The sequence below is a fragment of the Chrysemys picta genome, chromosome 2, assembly GCF_011386835.1.
Source record: "Chrysemys picta bellii isolate R12L10 chromosome 2, ASM1138683v2, whole genome shotgun sequence".
NCBI classification, from domain to species: domain Eukaryota; kingdom Metazoa; phylum Chordata; order Testudines; family Emydidae; genus Chrysemys; species Chrysemys picta.
Genome location: NC_088792.1, coordinates 277352047 through 277373375, shown reverse-complemented (window position 1 = coordinate 277373375; position 21329 = coordinate 277352047). Strand labels below are relative to the sequence as shown.

The following is a 21329-nucleotide window of genomic DNA, read 5'->3' as shown; positions in this document are numbered from 1 at the left end:
CTAAGGAGCATTCAGGTTCCAGATGGAATCATTAGAGAACAAATTATTCTATTTATCTTCTAAACAGGTATAGCATGGGCAGGAGAGATGCAAGTTTCTTAGGGCTTGATTAACAAAGGGACTTCGATACCTAAGTGCCATTTGAGGCACTTAAACCCCAGAATCAGGCCCCTCTGAGATTCACAAAATCCACACTCATCTGTCACCAAACCCTGTAGGTACCTAAACTCGCTCGGCCCTAAATTTTTGCTGTAAGCATTCCCTGGGTGCCTATGTTTCTGTCTCTGAGCATACACATTGCTTCCTTCCTCTAAGTGTCCTGATGTCTAGCCCCTGGAGCAATTCACATCCTGTGAGAAAATCTTTGTTCCTCCATTGAACTCACCTTTGGGACTTGACCCAGTAAACATGCTCTGACCTCACCTACTGGGTCTGCCCCATAGGTAAGCTACTACAAAACAGCAAAGATGGAGGAAGCTGTCCATCATAACTTCTAACCTAGTGGTCAGGCTACTCAGCTGGGGTGGGAAGACCCCTGGTTCAAGTCCCTGCTCCATCTGAGAAGGAGAAAGGGATTTCCCACATCTTATGTGAGTGCCCCAACCACCAGCCTAGAGGATATCCTGGTGTTGGGGTCTCTCCTGTTGAAGCCTGTTCCACTGTGAACAAATAATGAAGGAATCACTGGGTCAGAGAGAGAGCAAGCAGGAGTGACTCTGTAGCCTGATGGTTCAAGCACTCACCTGGGTGGTGGGAGATCTTGGTCCAATGACTTTTTACAATGATTTATTCACAGTGGAACAGCTTCCACTGAGCGGAGGGAGGGAGGAAGCTGCCCCCCTCCCCGTCACAATATCCTGATGCCCAGTGGCTAAGGCATGCAGCTGAGAGGTGGCAGATCCCTGTTCAAATCCCTTCTGTCCCTCAGGAGAAAGACTTGAACTGGATATCTGCATCCCAGGTGAGTACCCCAATCACTGGGCTAAAAATTTCAAGGGAGGGCCTCCTGCTTCTCCCCTGGCCTGGCCTCTTGCTGAAACAGCACAGACACCTAACCCCAAGAGAGGCTTTGCAGCAGAGAATTCCAGGCAGAGAGAAACACCTCCCTGTGTCTATCTCCGTGAGAGAGGCAGGGCTTAGCACACACCCCTCAGCTTGGCGCCTCCCATTGGCAAGACAGAGAAAGGACAGGAGGAGAAACAGCCATAGAGATGTGAACAGACAATGGCAGAGCTGCAGAGGGCAGCCCAGTCTCTGAGTCTCTAATTTAGTGCTGTTCAGAAACAGAATTTCTACTTCATGGGAAATTCTGATATCTTTAGGGTGACCAGATGTCCTGTTTTTAAAGGGACAGTCCCATTTTCAGGACTTTTTCTTATATAGGCACCTATTACCCTCCCACCCCCCATCCCGTTTTTTCACAGTTGCTATCTGGTAACCCTAAATATTTTGACATTTGTTACTAACCCAAACCAGGACAGAAAGCTCAGGTATCAACAACTGGCACAGGATGAAAGGTTCTGAAATGTTTTGATTTGGCAAAGTCGCCATGCAAAATGTTGATATTTTCAACAGAAACCAAACATTTCATATCAATTTGAAAGTAATCTTATTGAAAAGTCAGCATTTTTGACATTTTCAACATTTTGAAACTGAACATTTCATTTTGAATTTTCCCATTATAAAAATCAGAAAATGTCATCCAAAAATCAGCATTTTCCCATGAAAATCTCAATGTCTACAGAACCTCATATTTTGTCAGGAAAATGTATGGTTTCAGTGTTTTGACCGGCTTCTGTCCTAATTGAGCAACTATCCTCTAGACCATACTGCCTCTCAAACATCAGACCTCAAACTTCTCATTGACTTGTGGGAGAGAAACCTACACAAACTCCAGGTTCTGGTATTATCACACAGGGCTGGTCTTCCACATATTTTGAAGAAGAGCAGGTACCACTTATCGGGAAAGGTAGTTTTCTCAATTTCCCTAATTTCTCACCTGCCCCCACATGAAATTTTCCATACTCAATCCCTGATCAGAATGTTGGTACTAACTTCACCCCCAATGTATCTTAGTGGTTACAGCACTGGACTGGGACACAGGAGACCTGGATTAAATTCCTGGTTCTGCCATTGGTCTGCTATGTAACGTTGGGCAAGTCACTTCTGTTGCTGTGCTTTGGTTTTCCCATCTATAAAATGAAGATACTGATGCCGGCCTCCTTTGTAAAGCACTTTGAAATACACAGATAAAATGCTGTATTTAAGAGCTAAGTACTACTATTCCGATAGAAAGAAAGAAAAATATATACTCTGAGCTATTCTCAGTCCCAGAACTTTCATTGCCAAGTAAATACACCTGATAAGGGGGAACTATATATTTTTCATATTGCTAGGACTAATTTTGTCCCTAGGTGAAAGTATAAGCAAAGTTTAAGAGCTCAGAATTGAGCAAGGAAATCTCAGCCTGATATCATCTCTGATTCTTGCTTCAAGCCCTGCTACTTTCACTACCTGTATGTGCTTTGCCAGCTGAACACCTAACACACCCAAGTGGGCATGACCTTTCTGTTCAGACACATGCTATCATCAACAAGGACAATAGAAAATGGCAAGTGGTAATTTTTGATATATATTCTGTATGCTTGGTGGGTTGGCTATGGCCCATTTTACTTCTCAATGAAATAAGTGGTCCTGAACACACATTCATTTCTGGTAATTGCTTTCTGTTTGCATCACTGAGCTGGAGGAGGTATTTTTTGTTTGTTTTTCTGCTGAAGTTTATAAGGCTGCCTAATGGAGTTGTTTCTCTTTCTTTTTACTTAACTTAAGGTTTTGGGCATTGTTCTAGCAGAAGGAGCTGAATAGATGGTGTATCACCATGTCCAGGTTACACCTGAGTGGACAGCTGGAAGCATGATGCATTTTGGGAGAGGTAGCAGTTTCCATGTCAGAGTCAAACCTACGAACTTCTCACTAGTATTAATCGTGCTTATTACAGTAGAGGCCAGGACCAACCCAGAATGGCATCCCATTGTGCAAACACAAAGTAGTAGACAGTCCCTGCCCGGAAGAGTTTCGAGGTAAATAGACAAGACAAACAAAGGGTATGGGGAAAAGGCTAGACCACACTGACTAGTATCACAGGTTCTGTTTTCAAAGGTTTAGATTCTGACTTTGGGTACATACCAGAGCCAGGGGTAAACTGTACTACCTTAGCAGGCTTTGCATCTGAGACACAACTGTGAGACACAATTCCCTCCCTGTTCCCCCCCTTCTCAGGGGAGTCAGTTATTTCACCTTCTGTAGAGCTGTTTATTCATGCCTCTGCACCCAAGCAGCAAGTAGGGGAAGGTGGAGCCAGGCGCCTCCCACTCTTCTCCCCCCACTTCAGCTTTCTCGCTCTTAGTGATGACTGCCCTTCCTCTCTCTACCCTGGCTGGAGTCAAAATCTGAGTCAGTGCATAAGTGTTTATGGTGGGGAAGGACATCTCCATCACATTCCTCGTCACATCCAAGGCTTGTGACCATCTAGCCCAAAGAGGGTAGAAAAGGTGATCCCCTTGCAACACCTAATTTGAAGAATCGTTTTCATAGTCTTCAGGAAACCCTTGGTCTGTAACGTTATTGGGCTACAACCCAAAGTCTTTATTCAGCTTTTTCCTCTGTATAAGGATTGCAGGATTTGGTGCACATAATGGTAATACTAGACCTGTTTCATATGTGTATAGCAACTTTAATCCTTTCAAGGGTACTCTGGAATATGAGTCACTTTACCCGTCTGTCAAATGCAGTTTCTGTTTGGTGGGTCTCAGTAAAGCTAAGCAAAAAATGAAGAAGAATACTATAGTCAACAAAATCTGCAGGATAGTTCTCATTAGCAGAATGTAATGGTGGCACTTGTATTTTACCCAGAACCCTGAAGTTATGGCTGGATCTCTTGATAGTAGTGATGTGGGGTCCTTAATGGCTTTGATCTTGGTAGGTTTCTCTATATTCCATTCAAAGTATGATGCCTCTGGTAGCTTTTAGCACTCTCTCCAGATCTGAAAGTGGATCTTTCATTCACATTCTGACCTACCATGTCCCTACTTAGCTCAGCTCCATAGCAAGTGATTTTAGCATTTTTACCTGAAAGATCCATAGTGCTCTGACTCCATCTGCCATGGGCTGTACAGAACCCACTGACAGATGCAATAAACAAAAACATTAATTAGTTCATTGGTGCACATCATATTATTTTCTCAGTTAACCTCTAGTGTTTCCAAGTCCAAAGTGAAGACATAGCTGATGTAGCCCCTTTAAAAGAAACTGCCTCCACAAACTCAGAAACCACTGATCCATGTCCTATGTCGCAAGGTATTCCAAATAAAAACCAAAGGTGTCTAATTCAACATACAGCATAAATAGTTCTCTACTGTGAAACAAGCGTCCTCATACCAGAAGACTTTTTTATTGTTTTGGCTGACTGGTGAAAATTTCTCCTCTCAAAGGAATAATTGTGATGTACTGAGATACATCTGTATGATTGATTCTCACTAAATGCCTGATCCAAATTCCACTGAAGTCAAAAGTATGTGAGGTGCTGAGGTAACTTGGCACAGAGATTGCCCTTTCATGTGTATACAGCACCCTAGCACAAAGGACAGCCAATCCCAGCTTGTGTTCCCAAGGGAGTTCAGAGGAAAAGGATAGTGAGTCTGGACCAAAAGTCCATAGATTCCCTTACAAATATCATATAACTGAGATGGATACAAGGTAATATGATACAAGGTAATTCTGCACTATTTATCTGCCTGAATGAAGACCAGGTAAAATACATCTCCCTCACAGGCAAGGTAGGTTCCCTTCCAGACATAAAGGTACATGGGCTTGAGCAGTAATTGAAGTCACTGTGGAAAACCAAGGGAGCAAAACTGAATGAAACATAAAAGGAAGGAAAAGTCACACATCAAGGGCTGACATAATGAATGGTGTAGTTGAAGGGAAGTCATATGGAAGAATGCAGCAGCTAAGAAAATAGAAAGATCAGCAGAAGGCAAAACATCTAAGGTGCCTTTCAACTTAATGATATCTAAGGTACTGATGTAGCCCTCATTACTGTAGTATCTGGGTACCTCACAATACCCCACTTGGTAGGGAAGCTCTATTATCCCCATTTTACAGATGAGGAACTGAGAGGCAAAGTGACTTACCCAACATCACACAGGAAGTCTTTGGTGAAAAAGGGAATTAAACCCACTTTTCCTCATGTGCTAGGCTACTCCCTAGCCACCAGACCAATTTTCTTCTCTGAAACTGACCCCCACCCACTGTTATTTCAATACACAGCCTCCCCTTCTGTAGTTAGTTACATTACTGTTGCACCAGGAGGTTGCTGGAGCTTGCTTATTCATGGATTTGGTGAGCGTAGCGGGGCAGTTACCCCGCTCCTAGAAAAAAAGGCTAGGCTGATTGGGGAAGCAGCCACAGCTGGGGACATGCCCAAATCAGGCCACACCTGGCCCTGTTATAAGGGCTCAGGGAGGAGCTGAGAGTCTCTCTCTAGCTGTGCAGAGAGAAGAATCTAACTGCTGGGGAGAAAAGGGTACCTGGAGCAGAGCAGGGCTGGGGAAAGGCCAGAGGAGCTGGGGAGCTCCAGCCTGGCAACTCCCCAGTCTGAGGCCTTGGTAAAGGTCTATGCAGGTACAGGGGCTGGGAGGTGCAGCCCAGAGATAGGCAGAGGCCGCTGGTCCAACCTCCTTGCCAATGATGAGTGGCCATGACAAATTGAAGTTTGCCCCAGTGAGTGGGGGCTAGATGATGACTGGTAGTAGCTGCTGAGACAAGGTGGGTGAGAGGGTTGGGGGTTCCCCTGGGAGGGGAGACCCAGAGCATGGTGGGGTACTGCTGGGACGACACCCCAAGGTAAAGGGCACCAGGGTATGGGAGGGACACGGGGGCCAGCGGCAGGGGGGACACCAGCCAGTAGGAGGTGTTCCATATGCTGGAGAGCTAATTCCCGAGATGACCAGCAGGAGGCGCCGTGGCAGTGAGTCAAGCTTTGCTGCAGTGAGGAAAGTCCTAGGTAGTCCCACTGCTCCAGTGCAGCGTCTCGCGTGCCTAGAATAAGCACATACATAAATGCTTGCATGACTGGGCCTAAGTTGCTATATTGTGTGCACATCTATTCTGAGCTAGATCATGCTCACATTACTGACACTCATATTACCCATCCGCATTCCCCATTGCCCTGTGACAAAGTCAGGCCAAGCAGCTCCCAGACAGTGGTGGTATACTAGTCCTGGAGTGCTAAAGGCCCTTTTCCCTGTGACCTGATAAGAGGTAAGCTCAGGTCAACAAGGGACACTCGAGTCCAATTAGGGTCTGCCTGTGACCTTTAACTGCCCCCCTTTCTAGTGAGAGAGAAGGAGAGATAAGCTGCAGCAGGGCTAGGAGCAGTATGGGGAAAAGGCTTCTCCTGGGAGGAGGCTACTCTTCTCCTTCCAGAAGAAGCAACTGAACGAATGGACTGTTTGGGAAAGGACTAGCACCCAAAGGCCAGCATTACAAGCCAACACCTTGGAGAGGGGGCAGGGAGAAGTATTTTCTTTTTGTGTTATGAATTTGTTTCTTTTTGTTTGGCTGAAGAGTACTGCTTGGGCCTACCCCGAGGTCCACCTTCTACACACTGCAAAATAAAACCCGACTGGGGAATAAAAACTCTCCAGAGTGGGAATGATTTGCTCCAGGCCCCTCCACCACCAGAGGGAGAAACACTGAGCCTGGCAAGGTGGTGGAGACTCCTTGCCACAGCCCCCATCTGTTTATTCTTTCATTCATGTATTCATGTTGTTAGTTACCAAGATTGTAAGCTCTTTGGGGCATAGAGTGTCTTTTTCACTACATGTGGGTATAGCACAGGGGTTCTCAAACTGGGGGTTGGAACCCCTGAGGGGGTCGTGAGGTTATTACATGGGGGGTTGCGAGCTGTCAGCCTCCACCCCAAGCCCTGCTTTGCCTCCAGCATTTATAATGGTGTTAAATATATTAAAAAGTGTTTTTGATTTATAAGGAGGGGGTCGCACTCAGAGGCTTGCTATGTGAAAGGGGTCACCAGTACAAAAGTTTGAGAACCACTGGTATAGCACCTAGCCCAATAGTGTCCTGATTTCTTATTACAGTCTCTAGAGTCTATTCTAATACTCAAAATAAATAACAGTGATTATAACAACAATACGTTTTCTGCTTTAGGGGATGAAGCAGATGAGAGCAATGTTGGTCCAACCAATGACCAAGAAATGAGTGATAGGGAGCCTCTTAAAGAAAGGAAGATCTGATAGTAACTTGTAGATGAGAAATCTGAGCTGAGGCGCGAGGAGCCTAATCATTGTAATGGGAATTCACAAAACAATTCTCTGTTTCTGTGTTCAATATTGTTTTATCCTGAACGTTTTGCTAGTAGGAAGAAGCCCTTTTCCTTGATAGCAACATCGCACACAACTGGCCCAAGTGAGTATGCCGAAGGGAGAATTGTTCAGCTAACACTGGAAGTTCAAGTTTTAGCTGTCAGAAGAAAAATCAATGCTGGGCCAGACTTTTGCTTTGTCAAAGTGAAAGTCCCTTCTTGTGTTGCAACATGAGAGATAGTAATAATGACTAGTTTAGAAAGAATACAGCCCTGGGCACTAAATAGCACAGAACAAATACATTCTGTCTCTAGAGACCAGTTGAGCTCATAAGTAACCTAGTTTTGTTAGTATTCGATTCAGACTTTAACAGAGGCCTTAATGTCATACCACTTTTACAGTAAAAAGCCAGCGTTAGGTATCTGGCAAATCACATCTTTGGTCCTTAGTTTAAGGGATCCTTCTAACTACAGCAAGCTGACCATACTCCCTGCTCTGATCTCAGAGAACTCTAAATGAGGGAGAATCACTTACTGCTTTAATCAATTTCTATGCCAGATATGGTTAAAGCAAAGTAGGTGGTACTTTTGAAGCTCCCAATGGAATCTATGGGTGCTCAGAACCCCTAAAAATCAGACCATGGATTTAGATGACTGTAACAACTTTCGTTGGGCCAACTTCTTGTTGGTGAGTGAGACAAGCTCTTACCAACAGAAGTTGATGCAATAAAAGATATTACCTCACCCACTTTGTTTCTCTAATACCCTGGGACCCACATGGCTACAACTACACTGCATGTAATGACTTTAGGCACCCACGTTTGAAAGTTTGGGTTTTGATTTCTCTGTACAATTGTCTCATCTGTGAAAGGGAGTAATTATATTTACTCACTTTTGTAATGTGCTTTAATGGAAAACTCTAAATGGAAAGAATAATAATTATTATTATTATTTGATTCCAGTAGGAATTTTGCCTCAGAAAAGAGTTCAGGGTTGGATCCCAAGTATGCATATCATGGTATAGTTTCATACCATGTACTATACAAGACACTTGTGTACATGTCAGTTCTATTTTGCAGTCCTGCACAGTACATTTGGACACGTATATGTAAAAGTAAAGTGAGTGTTTATTTTCCTCCAAACGAGTTAGTGTTCCCGTGCTTCAGGGTGAGTGCTTCTGCATTTCTCTCTTTTATAGCATTGCTAGCTCTCTAACATCAGTCTCCATACGCTGAGGAGGGACATGCTGAGTGTTCGCGCTTGCAATTGTGGCAGGTGCACAGCTCTCACAAAAGAAAATAACTGATCGAAAAAGGAAATATGAAGCCTTTTGTGGCAGGAGAAAATCGAGGACACAGAGAAGCAGATGACTCAGTGGTGACAAATTCAGCCCTGTCTTAAAACAATCTGTCACTCCATCAAGAACAATCCCTCACAAACCCAGTGCAAAACTTCTAATCACAGGGGGACCTTTCAGCGGTGATGGGAATGTAATGAAGTATCTGCTGTGTTGAACGTACCATAAGATAAAGCTAGAGCTAAAAAGAAAATGTGCAGGGAGATGCTAAAAACCATCTAGCAATAAGCACACTGTAAAACTAACTACTGGCTCACAGAATGTAAAACAAACACCTCAGGTTACCTGTGCCACTACCTAGAAGAACTAGGACTTTAGATTCTATTACATCCAGCAGGGGATATTTTAATGGACTAATTACACATATTAGCCACTAGATCTACAGTAGGACTCAGACCTATTGTACTGAGCAGGATTGAGGGAGGGGAGGGCTGGCTGCCTCTAATTTACTCCATTAGTATAAAACCAGATTGGTACAAAGTGGCCTTAGTATAAATGTGAAAGAAGGCCTAATTTTTGTGGCTCAGGCCCTTCTCTACTTTTCATTTAAGCCACTCAAAAGCAAGAGTAACTCTGCTGTAAGCTCTTTGGGGCAGAGGCCATCGATTTTGTTCTACGTTTGTGCAGCACCTAGCGTAAGCAGAACCTAGTCTATGACTGGGGCTCCTAGGAATTACAGTAATAGCAATAATAAATAGCAGCAAAACCAGGCACTCAGTGCTTCAATTTAAGACTATTTCAGTAACCTGGCTTATCGCATCCACCACACTACAGAATACATGTCCATACATTGGCATACAGTTTGATACTGCAAAATAATAGAGCTTGTGGCAATGTAGGGCTTTTTTCACCCACCATCTTGCATTTGAATGTACTCTTTTTTTTTTTTCATTTTGGTATTAATTTACCTAGGGGAAGGGAGCAAAAGGCAAAATAAAATATACTACTTCTGTGTTTACATGTATCAGACTAGATTACCCAGCACTTAACTGGTGATTTATTCAAGACATGGTCCAGACAGGTGCCATGAAGTTGCAATAGGAAAAACAAGAAGGCAGCCTCAGACTGGTGCGAGACATAATGACTAAGAAAGGGAAACTTCAGAACTGTATTGAGAAGGAATGGTATCAGAGTTAGATCAGCCGCTGGAAAGTTATCAGTCATGACTGGTACTTACAGCGCTTGACAGATACTCAATGTTTTGATTTACTTTGGTAATATTACAGAAGGAATCCTTTTGCAAATATGGCCTTTCCTTCCATTTACAATGACCCAGGCTATCCAAATATGCTCATTTGACACTGATGAGCCAACATATTCCAATTGTGTCCTAGGCAGAAAAATTCTTTCCTTCAGCACTACACAGAGAATGACACATTTCCTTGTGCCTTCATGGTTTTAGGGTAAAAAGTGTAACCTTGCAAAAAGTGCAGATTCAAAAATGGGATATGCAAAACCAGTTTTGTAAAACTGTGAAACACCCCAGCCTGTCTGTCTTAGTACCCCACTATCATGTATCTAAGAGCCTTGCAATCTTTAACATATTTCTCCTCACAATGCACCTATGAGGTAGGGAAGTGCTATTATCCCCATTGCTCAGATGAGGAACTGAGAGGCCAAGTGACTTGCCTAAGGGCACACAGGGAATCAGTGTCAGAGTAGTGAACTGGACCCAGGTCTCCCAAGTCCCAGACTAACAACCTAGCCACTGATTTTATTTCCTATAGGAAGAACTGAATCTAGTTGTTATAGGGGCAAAGCTATGGGTGATGAAGGGAATCTTACCATTTTAAAATCTAGATTAGGTGCTTTTCTAAAAGATCTGCTCTAGGAATTATTCTGAGGACATTCTCTAGCCTGTGCGATATAGGAGGTCAGACTAGAGGATCACAATGGTCCCTTCTGGCCTTGGGATCTATGAAACTGAGTGGTGTCACACACCGTCCATCACAGTTTTGTTGCCACACCAGTGATTATGTTAACCCAGAGAAACTTTCCAGACCCAGTGGAAAATGAAGTGTTTACATTTCAAAATTTGGCAGAAATCTATGTTTGCTGGGCTTTGTGGAATCACTATCCTGAAAAAATGGATCAGGACCCTTTTTGTCTGACCCCTACTCCACTCCACAAAGTCTATCTGTGCTGACGAGAGATGGGCAAAATTTTTCATCTGAAACTTCTCTTCAGCTAAAAATGCAGATTTGGGTTGACACCTTCAGATGCCTCCTTAAACTCTCCCCAACTAATATGCCCCCATCCACTCTCTTTGCTCAGGGTCACACTGACTTAAAAAAACCCCATCTAAATGAATAGTGCCTTCCTTGAGTCAATCCTGTCTGTCTCTCTCCCCCCGCCCCCGCTCAAATGAGTGTAGAGGGGTCCTCACTCTATGTACTGTCTATTTTAAGGGTAGGACAAATTGCAGAGCAGCCAGTGAGGGCCTATTGCTTGAGCATCATAACTAAGGCTAAGATTTTGTCATGAATATTTTTAGTAAAAGTCACGGACAGGTCATGGGCAATAAACAAAAGTTCACGGACGCCGTGACCTGTCCGTGACTTTTGCTGCTGCAGCTCCATGGTTTCTCCTGCCACAATGGTGGCTGGGAACTGCAGGATTCTCTCCCCGTGAGGCTGTCGCCTGTCACTGGAATCCTGCGGGAGGGCCCCTGAGGAGGCTGTCACCTGTCCCTGGAACCCTGTGGGAGCCTCACTGGCTGCCAGCTCCAGCCCCTGGGCCCCAGAGGCTGAAGAAGAAAATGTCACAGGGATTTCTGGAAGTCATGGATTCCGTGACTTCCGTGACATAAACGTAGACTTAATCAAACCTCATGGCTTCTGACGAGACTAATTTTTCAGCTCCTGGAGCAACTCTTGAGCACCTCAGGACACTTCTGAAAAGGCTATTTGAATAGTCACCTAACAGACCATTCTTAGAGCCACTCCCTTGAAATGCTCAAGTCACTAGTTCCTCAGACAACTTGACGCATCCAAACACCAGCTTGGTAAATTCCCTGGGCCTCCAACTTCAACATGAGCCTTTAGATGGGAGCCCAAGTTCACCTGACCAGGATCTCAAAAGAGGTGGCCTTAATCTCTTTGTACCTCAGCCACTCATCTACATTTGAGGGACAGAAATACTTCCTCAGATTGGCAGTGTGTTTGAGACATGCAAATGAAAAACATCTTGTGGGTCTGATTTTCAGAAGTGCTGACAATCTGCCGCTCCTGCTAACATCGACTGGAATGATGGGTGCCCAGCCCTTCTTAAAAATGAAGCCCAATAAAGGAAGAGTTTTGTTGTTAAAATTTTAACTTTCTAGAAGTGTCCACAGGTGGCTGTTAGTTACCTGACCCACCAGGGGGTTCTTTCTTACTTAGATAATAACATCCACGATATAGTACCAAACATCATTCTTCTTCATATGAGTGTTGCAGTAATAAAATGGGTGTATCTTTGGAGCTTTTATGAGGTACCACATGCCATCTCCATCTCAGTCAATGGAGCTACCATGCTACCTGCATTTGTTTCAGGTGAGGTGATGTCTCTGCCTTGTAGTGCTATTTTTGCAGGTTTTCATAATTTATACTATATTCTCAATTAAGCTTTATGGTAAACAGCTGTAGCTAAATCCCATTTGTTCATATTTCATATTCTCTCTTATCATTTTAGAGAAAAAAGCTTCTGTTGAGTGTTGACAGTGACAGTAATAAAATGAGATGAGATTCATACTGTATATAACAGTACCTTTTATGCTGGTCTCTAGCACTGTGTCATATGCACACTGGAGGAAAGCAGCGTGAGAGGAGAGTTCAGGCTGGAAAGGAACATTTGAGGAAGACTTTCTAAAAAAAACCAGATATCAAATCAAGGGAAATAACCCCTGAAATTGCTTTTGCATTATCAGAGGAAATGTCAAACCTAAGTTATAATAGTAAAAACGTTTTGGTTAAGGCTGATCAAAAAGTTGCCATTAAAAAACTGCTTTTTGGCAGAAAAATGGGGTTTCAACTACACTCCTCCCCCCCACCACAAAACTGCTTTCTGCAGAACCCCCCACCCCTTTTTCTTTTTTTTTTTTTTTGCCAAAATGCAAACTATTTTAATTCAGATATTCCACCGTGGAATCTAATTGGAGTTGTAGTTAGATTACCTCATATCTTCAGACATCATCTCCCATGGTGCACCATGGTCATGGGTCTCCCTTAGTGCATTACTTCCCTTCATCAAGAGGGGAGACTCTAATGCATCATAGGAGATGTAGCCTGACCTGGGAGACCTGCCAATAGAGGTGAATGGGAGCATGAGGCACCATGGTGCCATTTCCTAATCTAACTACAGGTATTTCATTTTTTGGCCAAAATAGTTCAGTTATTGATTTTTCACTAAAAAGTCACAGAGTGGTAGCTGTGTTAGTCTTTATCAGCAAAAAGAACGAGGAGTCCTTGTGGCACCTTAGAGACTAACAAATTTAGTTGAGCATAAGCTTTCGTGGGTTCAAACCCACTTCATTGGATGCATGCAATGGAAAATACAGTAGGAAGATATATATACACAGAGGACATGAAAAAATGGGTGTTACCATACTAACTATAACGAGAGTAATCAGTTAAGGTGGGCTATTATCAGCAGGAGAAAAAAAAACTTTTGTAGTGATAATCAGGATGGCCCATTTCCAACAGTTGACAAAAAGGTGTGAGTAACAGTAGGGGGAAAAATAGCATGGGGATATAGGTTTTACTTTCTATAGTGACCCATCCACTCCCAGTCTTTATTCAAGCCTAATTTAATGGCGTCCAGTTTGCAAATTAATTCCAATTCTGAAGTTTCTCATTGGAGTCTATTTTTGAAGTTTTTTGGTTGGAGTATTGCAACTTTGAGGTCTGTAATCGAGTGGCAACATCGATTTTTTCATGTCCTCTGTGTATATATATTTTCCTACTGTATTTTCCACTACATGCATCCGATGAAGTGGGTTTTAGCCCACAAAAGTTTATGCTCAAATACATTTGTTAGTCTCTAAGGTGCCACAAGTACTCATTGTTTTTACTAAAAAGTCAAAATCTGGGGGGAGGAGGGGTGGCAATTCTGACCAACTCTCATTTTGGTTAATTGGTTCAAAGCAAAGCAAAACCTAGATTTTTCACAATGAGTTAGGTTTATTGATTTATTGCTGAATCATGCTGACATACCTCATCAGTTGCATCTTTGGGAACCGATCCAAAAGAGTTTTTTCGCTGACTCCAAAAGTCTTTGGATCAGGCTCATATTGTTCAGGGTTTGTTCAGGGGTCTGGACATGCTTCAGATAGAAGGAGGCATGGTTCACATCTATCTTGCTTGTTGGAGTGCCAAAAACCTGTAGAGTTCTCTGGGCCAATTAGGAAAAATGGCTTTTTTTTTTAAGAGTAGAAATAATTTAAAGCCAAACTATTTTGCAGAAGTTGAAAGTAAGCTTGTATTGTATGCAACCCTAAAAACAAGCATCTAGTAAATTTCAATGAGTTAATTAATTGTTATAAATTGGGAATGGCTATTTTATTTTGGCAGTTCAACAAACAATCCACTATTGGAGAGAATATTGTCCAGTGGATAGGCCTGGGGACTGCAAGTCAGGACTTCTGGGTTTTATTCCATCTTTTCTCATTAGATTAGCATGTAATCTTCGGCATGTGCCTCTACTTACTCATCTATGAAATAGAGATAATAGTACTCACTTTGTCACTGGGTGTACATAATCAGTGTTAATAAAGGACAATATTTTAAGTTTGTCTAAAGTTAGGCACCTAAATCCATATTTAGGCACCGAAAAGTCTTTAGGTAGACAAGCCTGGAAAATCTGGCCTAAAGTGACAGGCCTATATTCACACATGAAGTTGGGATCTCAGAACCCAGATCTTCCAACTCCGAGACCTGTGCTTCATCCTTCCTTCATAGTATTGACACTGTGACTTTATAGAATCATAGAGTCATAGACTTGAAGGTCAGAAGGGACCGTTATGATCATCTAGTCTGAACTCCTGCACAACGCAGGCCACAGAATCTCACCCATCCACTCCCGCAACAAAGCCCTAACCCATGTCTGAGCCATTGAAGTCCTCAAATCATGGTTTAAAGACTTCAAGGTGCAGAGAATCCTCCAGCAAGTGACCCATGTCCCACGCTGCCGAGGAAGGTGAAAAACCCCCAGTCTGCCCTGGAGGAAAATTTCTTCCCGACCCCAAATATGGCGATCAGCTAAACCCTGAGCATGTGGGCAGACACCCAGGAAAGAATTCTCTGTAGTAACTCAGATCCTATCCCATCTAACATCCCATCACAGATCACTGGGCATATTTACCGCTAATAGTCAAAGATTAATTAATTGCCAAAATTAGGCTATCCCATCATACCATCCCCTCCATAAACGTATCAAGCTTAGTCTTGAAGCCATATGTCTTTTGCCCCCACTATCGGTTACCTATTAAAAGCAGGTAATGGTAAGTGCTTCCCATATACAATTTGTGAAACACATCGTTCTTCTTATTCAGACCTATAACAGAAGCATGATGATACATGCTGAGCTTCAGCTTGTTCCCAAGAGCAACAATATCCTCTGGCTCCTATGGTCTGGCATGACTGCACGTCACATGGTGTTGCACAAGAGAGCAGCATGAGACACCACTGTACTCAGAACCCATGTCTTTTCCCTACCCCTGCTTCGGAGACCCTTTCTTAAGCATAGTCTCCCTGAGAACGTTCAGCCCATTTAGAGCAATAGCTGCTACTTGCAGGCTTTAATCATTCATGAGGGACCATTATCTTAAGGTATAATTAATTATGAACTATGCAATTACTTGAGCAGGTCATTGCAATTTCAGAATGCAGGGCCTGATTCAGCAACTCTCACCTCTGTGATTAGTTCCTACGCATATGAATAAAACTCACAAGATCCTTCTCCTAGTTGGGATCAATACATAGTAATTTAATACAATGGTCCTAGAGTCCTATTTAGCTTATGGAAGTATATGAACATTGGAGTATACTGTAGGCATTGGTTATTGGCAGATCATTTAAACAGAAGTGTCAAACTCAATCTGTAAAGATGGCCAAATTGCAATCTTTTAACTGTGGACAATAGCCTAGGTCTACATACACTATCCTTCAGCCACAAAGGGCATCCCAATGTTAACCAATAGAGCTTTGAGCAAAGACTGAATATCTTTCCAACTTCAATACATCTGAATAGAGCTATAGATTACTAACCAGTAGTTCAGAATGTCTTGGTTTAATTAAAAATGGGGGGGGGGGGGAATCTATATTTTTCTACTGAAAAGTTTTGGTTTTCTTCCAGAAAGTGTTTAACCAATTAAAAACGATTTTCTGTTGTTGTTTCAAAACAACATTTTGATTAAATTGCCATTTAGTTTCATGTTTTTAAACTTAAAATATTTGTTTTGTTTTGAAATGTTAATTAGAAATGAAAAGTTTACATGAAGTATTTTTAAAATAATCTTGGTCAATCTACCATTTCCACAATAACTTTAAAAGAACAAAAAAACATATTACAGACACTAGTAGTGTTGCCTATTGTTAAGGCTGCCTGACATTTCCCATTATAAGACCCTGTTTTCAGTTGCTTATAACTTTGCCAGACATCAACCATTTGGCTGGAATTTTCCATGCCAGGTGTCTGCCTCAAATGGGTTATTTTTTTTAGCCAAAAGAGTTCATCTGTTTCCATGATCGGGGCTAGGGAAAAAACACATTGGTGACCTTTCTTTTAAAAAGTTCTAGAAGCCCATGCTTTGCAGGAAGAATGCGAAATTTGTCAGGGGGAGAGGGAAAAGAAGGGAGTGGCCTTTTGCCATTCCCATGAAAAATGGCCAAAATTTGGCCAATTTATAAGCTTTTGAAAAAAATATTGCAGTTTGCACATGCTCAGTAGAGAATTCTTTGATTTACAGTAGGTAAATCTCTGAAGAGATTGGTCTCACTGAATATGCTTGAGCCTCTCACAGCTCCTAGTGTTGACCAGACTGTGCATGTACTATCTGGACAGAGTAACTTTGGGCACGTCTTCGCTACCCGCCAGATCGGCGGGTAGCGATCGATCTATTGGGGATCGACTTATCGCGTCTAGTGAAGACGCGATAAAATCGATCTCCGATGGCTCTGCCGTCGACTCTGGAAATCCACCGCGGCAAGAAGCGGAAGCAGAGTCGACGGCGGTGCAGCAGCGGTCGACTCGCCGCCGTCCTCACAGACAGGTAAGTCGACCTAAAATACGCAACTTCAGCTACGCTATTCACGTAGCTGAAGTTGCGTATCTTAGGTCGACACCCTGCCTCCCCGTAGCGTAGACCTAGCCTGAGTGTGCGCTAGCTGAGGGCTACAGAGGCAAAGAAGCTGGACTTCCCCTCTAATGGCTGCTCCGAGCCAGCGTGGTGCTGGACACCAGAAATGAGCACAGTGAGTCTGTCTGTTGTGTGCTCTCAATGACCCTCTGCTGGCTCCCATGGAGCCTGGAGGAGGAAGGTGCCTGATTCCAAAGAAAGTGGATAAAAGCTAGATCAGGTGGAAAGAAGTAACTTGAAACCAAGAGTCTGGTGAGACTGGGACTGGAGGGAGAGGAGATTTGAGATTTGGAAATGGACTGGCACTTGCTTGGCAAGGCAACTAGGACTCGAGGCTGGGACTAGTTGGCCAAGGTGACTGGAACTGGGAGTGGTGAAAGAAACTTGGGAGACATTTGGGAGCCAGTTTGCAGGGAGGAGGGAATACTGAGATCGTACAAGGAACTGAGTGAGGGGGAATCTTGGAATGTCTAGACAAGGAGATGGGACTAGGATCCAGTGAGGAGGTGGGAAATGAGGTAGGAAGGGAAGAGATCTGACAAGGAGCTGGGGTGCAGGGTAAGATCTGAGGCTGTCTGGGCAAGGAGACTGGGGTGAAGAGGTGGGAGTAGATTGAAATTGGATGAGAAGCCCTGGAAGAGAGCCCTGGGCATGGGAGTTAGGTGGGGAGGTGGGAATAGGAGAGAGATGAGATGAGGAGCTTGTAGGGGGGAAACTGGGACAAGTGGGGAAAAGACATGTTAGAATAGATGGGACAGAAGGGGTCATGTTTGGGGGGAATGGGCTGAAGATTATATCCCCCTAGAGACACTCCCCTCCAGAGCCTGGAATGGAACCCAAGATTGCTGACTCTGACCATTCATCTTCTGTCAGCAAATATCTGTAAAACCCACTAGCAAAGTGTGTGTCTCACCACACTGTTGCTTGTTCACATAAAGGATGCCAATCTATTATTGCTAGCAGTTAGTCCATTAGCTCAGGTGGCAGCAGTCTGTGAAGTGGATCTAAAGGTTCTATGCTGATAAGCCAAGTGGGTGTCCATATAATGTCACATGATGGAATTTCCATTATTCAAAAACTAGGAAATTACACAGGCAAACTATGTTAAAAGAACATTAAGGTTGCAAAGTCAAGAATTCCAAAGTTTGGCAACGCCAGACAAAGGAGGATTAGGGTTTTGTGGGGCCCTGGACCAGAGCAAGTGGGGGCCCTCCCTATTCCATCCACCTGCAGTCCCCACACCCCACTCCTCCCCGGCACTCCTGCTGGGGAGCAGGGTCAGGGTGTGGGGTCTTCCCGCACTCCCCAACAGGAGCGCCGGGCAGGTGAATGGAATGGGTCAGGGCATGGGGGCATGCATTTTTTCCAGGGCCCCCCTATTGTCCAGGGACTCTGGGCACAGGCCCCGTTGGCCCAGTGACTAATCCACCACTGATGCCAGAATTAAAGTTGTCCATGCAACCTTAATTCAATTCCCTTCTGTGTCTGCATTATTTAATTACATGATCACACACTATTTTTTTTTCCACAGGACCCCTCTTTCTGCCTCTTTCTGTGTAAAGGTTGGACCTGCTCTGGGGATGAATCAAGGTTGTTTAGTAAAGGAAGTTCCCGTGTGATACTTCACAAGTCACATAAACCAAACTTCTCACAGATGATCACTAATTGTGTGTTCCTCATTTTCTGGGTGCCGGACTTGAAATCCTGGCATCTGATTTGCAGAAGTACTGAGCACTGACAGCTGCAACTGAAGTCAATGGAAGCTGTGTTTTGAACATATAAAGTACTATATAATACTAAGTACTCTGAAAAAATAAGGGTCTAGAGGTCTCAAATTAGGTCCCAAACATTAGTGGATATTTTTTCCCTCCTCTCTGTTCCCCATCTGTAAAATGGGAATAATATCATACACCCCCAGCCTCAATGGGGTGTTGTGAAGATAAATTCATTAATGCTTGTGAAACACTCGGACACTCTAATGATGAGCGCCACAGGTAATCCCATGATCAAATGTTTTCTGTTTTCACAGAATGGTTCGAACAGTGCACAGTATAAAAGGTCTATTGCCACACATTGAACCATGAGAAGAAAACAACGTATCAAATAGCTGTTCATTAAGTGATTGCTCTTCATCCTGTGGCCTGAATGAGGCAGGAGTCCTGTGGAAAATATAGTATGTGATTATTTAATGAAAGACTATATCATCAAGCAGACACACAAGGAGTGTGTGTGTGTGTGGGGGGGGTGAATTAGGTTCACACGGGCAGCCTTAATTATGGCATTTCTTAGCTTTTGAGTGATTGACTTTGCATTCTTAACAATGTTCTTTTAATGTAGTCGTTGGTGTAATTAATATGTGTATGTACAGATATAGACATGTCATACCCATATCGGCAAGGTCTAATCCTGCAAGGTGCTGAACATTCTTGGGCATTGAGAAGTGTCCTCAGTAACCATGGTGCCAATGAGAGTTGAGGGTGCTCAGTATAGTGCAAGATGAGGCCTCATATCTAAGGATCCCAAAGCATTTTGCCAGCTTTAATTCCCTGCAACATACCAACATGTGATTAGATATTATTATCCCCATGTTATGGATGAATAGAGTGAGTGTGACGCAGGAAGCCCCTCAATGTCAACTGGCAGAGGGCATGCCCTACCGTAACTCACATCAGGTCTGACACACACATAGCCCCAACTCACTGCTGTCATAATCTGTATCTGAAAGGTGTCGTGGAAGGTGTCATATGCAAACTGGTCACACACTGCTCATTAATATTGTTGCATCAACTATGTACAGGTGGTGTGTAAAGAATTATAGGTGTGTGCTGGAAATGTGTTCCTAAAATGTATTTGGTAGGCAGCTCCGGTTCAAGACAAAGGAATGTTGTTGTGGGGGTTTGTCAGTGTCTCCAATGTAAACTAAGCCAGATGAGACCAAAGACAATGAAAAGGACATTTACATGTAAGGTAAACAAAGCCAACAGGAAGCAAGCGGGGAAAGAGGGCAACTTAACAGGGGATGGAGGCTGCACAGAAGCCTTCCTGCCTCTTGAAACAGGATCAATTAACTTTGGGAAGATATAGGCAGAAGCAAAAAGCCATTTTGTGATCCATCACCTATGGGATGAGGGGGAGCAGCACCCTTCAAGATCACGAGAAATGGATCATTGTGCCTGAAAACCAAGAGTATCTGGAACTGACTTTACGTGAGAAACCTGCTTAGACAAAGAACATAATTTGCTGAAGTTAAATTTTAGTCCCTAGAAAACGTGTTTTATTTTGTTTTGATTGTAACCATATCTGCGTGTTCTACTCTTAGTGATTATCACTTAAATATCTATTCTTTGTCAATAAACTGTCTCTTGTTTTATTACAAAACCATCTCAGTGCTGCGTATTAAACTGAAAAGTGAAGACCTCAGCTAAACTAAGCAGCTGACATGTGCTCTGTCTCTTTGGAGGCAGAGAACTTACTAGCTTCTTTGAGTACCCAGTGAGAGGGGCTGGAGATTGCAGAGAGATGTCTCCGGGGAAATCAGGGATTGGAACTCACAGATTGTTATCTTCAAGGCAGAGTTTGAACTGGCAGAGTCTTGAGAAGTTTGCTAGCAAGACAGACAAGCTGACTCCTAGCTTAGCAGCACCAAAGTTCAGTCTCACTGAGGCAGAGCACTAACACAGTGGCTTGCAGCTCTGGGTGACCTGAGCAAGGCATCACACGAAGGCACAGAGAATTAAGTGTTTTACCCAAGTTCAGACAGCTAGTTTGTGGCAGAGCTAGGAAGAGACTCCAGAAATCCTCATTCCCAGTTGCTGCTGACCCTAGATAGCACTCCCTTCCCTCCCAAGTGAACCCTCTGAATAGACATGTATGTGTCTGTATGTGTCCAGTTGTTCCAGTTATTTAAAGATCACTAAAATACCTACAAGTGAGTAGGCAGTAGCTCCCCTTTCAGCCCTGGTGAACCCCCATTGCTCCACTGCAAATATATGCAAATGCACATCAGTGCACAGGCAATGCAACTGCCTCTGCTGCCTGTTATACTCTCTAAGGGTACATCTATACCCAATCTGGAAGGTGTAGCTGGCTGGTAGTCGTAGTCACCTTGGCTTTGTTTGAGCTACTGTGCTGCGTGATAACTGGGCCTACAAATTTACCGTAGCTGTGAGCTCAACTGTAAAAAGTGAGTGTAACGTCATAGTATGTCACCATAACCTGCAACAACATACACTGATAGGAAAAGGCGCAAA

At 43.5% G+C, this 21329-nt stretch overlaps 1 long non-coding RNA gene across 1 annotated transcript in view; it reads left to right on the top strand.

Annotated features, from left to right (window-relative positions):
• Positions 1 to 20410, top strand: part of LOC112059114 (uncharacterized) — a 32127-nt gene extending 11717 nt beyond the window's left edge. The window contains exons 3-4 of the long non-coding RNA XR_002888340.3: positions 2833 to 2935; positions 18611 to 20410. This is a non-coding gene — a long non-coding RNA (uncharacterized LOC112059114). The remainder of the gene's footprint in view (positions 1 to 2832; positions 2936 to 18610) is intronic.
• The last annotated feature ends 919 nt before the right edge of the window (positions 20411 to 21329 follow it).